The following is a 5,877-nucleotide window of genomic DNA, read 5'->3' as shown; positions in this document are numbered from 1 at the left end:
ACCCCTTTCAATGTGGGCACGAAGGAGCGCGGGTACCGTTGGCGACTGTGAAGAAGAAAGATGGCTGATCCCTCCGTCAAAGGAATCGGAATAACACGAAAGTAAAGCATGCGCTTACAGAAGTAACTGAATATTTACTGTACATTGATATAAGGGAGTTTGCACAATGTATATTGATGTCTGGCAGCTATAGCACCGTTTAAGGTGGATGCACCCACTTTGATGATTGGTGGCACACCTCCATCCCGACGACTAACGTCCATGTTAAATGATTAAACAAACCCTGGTGTAGCTGTAGTAGTTAACGGTGAAAGCGTGATCAGAGAACGAGGTGTGATAGCCAGACGAGCGTCGCATATCGGACGCAGAATTTGGTCGCCATCTCGCGGCATGTTAAAATGTGATTGAACACCACGGCCGGACTAAAGGGAAACGCAAAGCGCGTCGTGCCGCCTCGGTAGCCCGGCCGCGATTTTTCTCGGGACGAGCGCGTCAGCGGAGAAAGCGGTGTTACATCCAGGTGAGGCAGACGCGCGTCGCAGAGCTATTTTTGATAAAACTTTGACTTGGGCGAGTTGGTACATACTCGGATATATGCAGCGCGACTTGGACGAAGACAGGAGACGCATAAAACACAGACGAGCGCCGACTTACAACTGAGTTTATTTGCACTTCGACAGGCCTTTTTGTATGCACCAACCCAGCCTGTATCAACCATCACACAGAAGCAGATAAACGACGATAAAACGATAAAGGACTTAATGATGCTGTAAGCAAAAAAATTATCACATGCCTATAGCAAGACGAAAAGCCACCGTTTATGCGCACCTATATCTTTATGCGCTGTCTTGTCATCAAACAAATATTAGTTCGCTTGTGTGATATAGGACGCTTGTGTGAATGGACTGAAAGCGACGCCACAAGCCAAGCTGAAGATGTTCCCCACACCGAAAACGAATATTTGCAAGCCCTTGTGCGACTACGACAATGCAGGAAACAGAAGAATACGACAACCAAGGGTGTCGCTCACGCAGGGCGGGGATTTCCCGCTCAAGGACTCCTGGCGGTGCTCGCAGGGCGCCGCAGAAGGAAACCGAGCTCCATGGTTTTGAGCTGCTGATTAGGTTCCCAGTCAGGGCGCGAAATACCGATCGGAGAGGAAAGATAACCATAATAAAAAGCCACACTTTAGCCGTGTGGGCGAAGCAATGAATGCGGTAGCAACCAATTGGAGTGTCAGACGAAGAAAGGCGTGCAGATCACACCTTTAGCGAACACGGCCGCAGAAGCAAGCGAAATTACCTTACTGCGGTCTAGGGCTTCGCTTGCTGCTGCGGGCAGCAAGCGATGATGCTATCGCGTGGCAGAAAAATTGGCCCGACCGATTTTTCCGCCAGGCATTGCCCCTTGCCGCTTCGGGGGACGCCGTACTTTGGCTGTACTAACCACGACCTCCTCTATAAACTTCCGACCTGCTCATGCCGCCGCTACCCGTGTCGCCAGTTTTTTTTATGTTCCCCAAACTGCCACCGCACGCCGCGGCGCCACAAATGACCCCCATATATGCCCTCATGGCATCGCCAGCTTGCGACTTGGCGGGCTTCGTTTGCTGCATCCGTTCGGCGCGTGCAGTAGGCGCTCGCCTTTGCGACATTCGGAAGTAATTGCATGACATCAGTGACACGCGATAACCTCGCAGTGACTGCGCAGTCGGAAGCAGCGTTATAGGCAACGGTAGCAGTACATTCCCCCAATGGTGCGCTGCTGCGTTTTCAAAGGTTTATGGTTTCTTTTTAACGCGTACGAGCTATGTACGCAGAGTTCCCTATGCATCATTAGGCGACATCCCGATTTTCCTATGTATATCTTTGTACGAGATACTACGAAAGCCGTCATTTCTGAAGAACGGGGTGTCGAGCGCTCTTTCAGCAATGATAGCGACGAATTGCAAAACAAATATATCGCAGACCTCAACTGAGATCGCGTTAAAGTAGCGTCGAAGATAACTATGCAGTAGACAAAATAATACTACATGTTCAGCGAAACAGTGTTTGCGACAGACAACTCGATACGAGAATCTGTAGAAGAGTACTCTAGGTCAAATATGCCGGAGAGCCTACTCATGTCTAGCAGATTTACCGAAGAATGAGAATGGGTGCATTCTTAACCCATGGCTGACAATACCACTGCCACACAGTGGGAATTTGTGTACATTAACTATTCCAGTTTGCCAGTTGTAACATACAATGAAGAAACTTGGAGAGTGACAATGAAACTACAGAAGTTAAGAACCACGCACGCAATGGAACGAAAAATGATAGGAGCAAAACCAGGGCTAGGCAGCAAGAGTATTTCAATACAATTTTAGATATACTTTTGAGTATCTCTATCTCTGTATCGAGAGAGATTTGCAAAATGGTATCTGTATCTCAGTAGTGAAATATACTTGTACGATGTACGTATCGATCATATCGCGATACAGAGGAGGCACGGCTATCATATATCGTTACTTTTTTTTTTTGTCGGAACTGAACTCAATGTGTTCAAAAGGGGAAGACTTTTTTTGTCCTAATCCAGGCAAAGGCACGCCGTCGGTCTGTGACACAGTGCGGGCGGCGAAGGGTTCCCCACGCGTGCAGAATGGCTCATCTCATAGAGCGTCCGACGCCGCTGACGGCGCAATTGCGGAAGCAGCTATTGCCATCCAGTGCCGATTAAAGTATACTGTCTCTCGCGGCAGGTGCCGCACCACAATTTTTTTTTTCTGGCTCTAAGTCATTTCGCGAGTTTTCTGTTGAGGTTTAAACGACGCTCTCTAAATTACAGCCTATTTGAGTATAGCTGCTGTTCTAAAGTGCAATTAATGCACCAACATTTTCAGCAAAACAGATCTGATGTCTAGAATAAATGTATGCTCTAGTGTTTGCATTCTTGTATCTGTATTCCTGTAACTGTATCTCGGTATACTTTTTTTCGCCTTTTTGCGAAAGCATTTCGGAAATATCCCCTTACGTCAAAAACACATATGTATCTCAGAACCTGTTCTTGAGGCTCCCAGCACATGTATTTCGATATCTGCATTTAGGAATACTTGTCTGTGTACTGCATATTTATCTTCGACGCTACTTTAACGCGATCTCAGTTGAGGTCTGCGATATATTTGTTTTGCAATTCGTCGCTATCATTGCTGAAAGAGCGCTCGACACCCCGTTCTTCAGAAATGACGGCTTTCGTAGTATCTCGTACAAATATATACATAGGAAAATCGGGATGTCGCCTAATGATTCATAGGGAACTCCAGCCCTGAGTAAATCTAAAATATAGGAAGACAGGAGAGTAGACAAAAAATATCTGTAAGTGATATATTAGTTGATATTCGGGCGACCGCTTGCGTCCAATATAGTGTTTCGTAGTCCTGCAGAAGCTCGGATTTAAGATGAACCCACCATCAGCCCTTGGCCGAATTATTTTTGCATATACAGCTATAGTGAACGATAAGGTAGGCCACCATTGTACGAAATAACGCCAGGAATACAAGGACCGCATTGTGCAGGCCACTCTTTGTATAATATGTTTGATTTTTTTGTTACCTACACGTTCCCGCTGCTCGCACGTAGACGGATACATAATGCCTTCGCGCGCTCAGATATTGGGTCAGGTGGTCAACATTATTCAGGAGCCCTCCACGTACGGTGCTTCGCATAGCTAGAGACGGTAAAACTCTGTGAATCAGACAGTCTAGACTCTAGAAACTCGAAAAAAGACGACAATTACGCGCTCACGAGTGCGCCAGGAACCCAAGACCAGCGTGTGCTCAATGTAAATGAAGCCGCCGCATCGTCTGCTGTGGGGGTAAGTGCTGGCGGCACTTTCGGTCCCTGTCCGCAAGCTTTGAGGACCGCGCGCCGGTGAGCAGGTCGTAAGTTTATAGAGGAGATCGTGGTACTAATATTTAAACCACGTGATGCAAATATCCGGCAGCAAGTTCAAGATGGCGGCCAAGGAGTCGGCGGTGGTTGGCATCGGCGCAATCGCAAACTACCCGTGCAGCACGACAAAGCTCACAGCTTCTAAAGGACACGTTCCCCAAGAGATTGATTTGGGACTAAGATTGCTGAGAAGAATGGAATTAGCAGAAGATGCAGCAGCAGCGAGCCGGTGCGCCGCCCCAACGTCCGTCGCTGTCCGCTTACGTGGTGGTGAAACGCCGTTTTGAAAATGTGAAAACTATTCCTTTTTCGTGTCTAGCAAGCATAACTTGAATTCGGTACGAAAGCCCAGGAAACAGGCAAAATGTAATGAATTCTAGAATTGGCGAAGACGGCGGTGGCATGCAGGAGGGGCAGAACAAATGTGAACGCGAACACGGCTTTCCGGCCGCTCTGGCGTTTTCGCTTTCTTCTCATGTGTGAATGTGCCTTAAGCGCGCCCTTTCGAATCACTGGAAAAAATTCAGAGTATCCCATCTGTTTTCCGCGTGCCGCCGCAGATGCAATTGGCTTAATTGCATCACATGACCTCTCACCGCCATATCCCTTCGAAGCGCTTTGGTGCGCGATTGTTGAAGGCACAGCGCGGCCGGACAAGGAGTACTCACACGATTTTGAGACATCGAAAAACGGACATTTTTCTTTTCCTTGGCATACAGTGTCAACGCTCTCCACACACCGGAGTCTGAGAACACGTATAAAATATTAACGCGATAGCGTTAGAGAGCTCGCGTCGCAGAAATTCCGGTGTCGGCGTCGTTGGTTGTGACCAAGAAATCGAGAAAGAAGCAAATAAAATAAACAATAAACATCTTATGCCGCATTGAGGATCGAACCCGGGCCGTTCCCGTGGCAAACAGGTGTCCTACCACAAAGCCACGATATTACTCATAATTGCTTTGGAAAAAGCACTGCATAAATTTAACGCATTTAATGTTGCATGGCAGAAGCGCACGATCGCGCAAGGCTACGCTTAACTGCAACAACTGTTTCAGTGCGATTTTCGTATGTGAAAACCTTTGAAGTACACAGGAATGGGAATCCCAACTTCACATTTTTCGCACTCACATCGGCTCTCGGAATTCTTGTCGTGTGCCTTGCAAACTAAGCGCAACCTTGAGGGATTCTTCTTTATTTTGTTCGGCAGGTGTCACGACGAAAATGAGCCCATTCGGCGATTTGTAGGCGCATTGGCGAGGCCATCAAACTACGTTTTGCACCCATCTCCGCTAAAAACCATGCTAAAGACGCACACACACACGAAATTACAAACAGCTCCAAAATGGACAACTATGTCCATCTAGCAGGAAATATATCAAACAAACAACAAGCATTAGGGCCTCCGGAATGGCAGGCGCGCCGCGAGCCCACTATCTCGGAGGTCATAATGTTTGCTGTTTGTTTGATATGTTTTCTGTTGATGGACATAGTTGTTCATTTTGGAGCTGTTTGTTGGTTGTCGAATACTCAAATTCGCAGAACCTAAAGGTTGCGTACGTAGCTCTCAGCAGGGTTACCAGCATTGACGGGTTATATCTGACGAAGAAAGAAAATGACCATCGCTTCTATCACTTCAAGGATAACCCTGATCGCGCCCTTGCCGACGAATTCAGGAGACTCGACCAGCATCGTCTCCAGACCATCAGCGCCGACTGCAACCGTATGCTGGCCGCCCACTTCGTCACAGTCGGCTGTGTCAACGTGCGCTCCTTTGGTGCACACAATGCAGACGTCGCCAGTGATTTAATTTTAACCAATACTACCACACCGTGCTTCACTGAAACCTGGATGGATCCAAACTACCCATGCGATGTGGATGGGTATCTCGCTGCATCAGCGCTGCAAAACGCTCCGACAACCGTGCTGCTGGTGTGACCACATACGTCAA

Source organism: Rhipicephalus sanguineus, chromosome 1 (genome assembly GCF_013339695.2).
Source record: "Rhipicephalus sanguineus isolate Rsan-2018 chromosome 1, BIME_Rsan_1.4, whole genome shotgun sequence".
Lineage (NCBI taxonomy): Eukaryota > Metazoa > Arthropoda > Arachnida > Ixodida > Ixodidae > Rhipicephalus > Rhipicephalus sanguineus.
The sequence above is the reverse complement of the archived record's forward strand: the minus strand, read 5'-3'. Positions refer to the sequence as shown.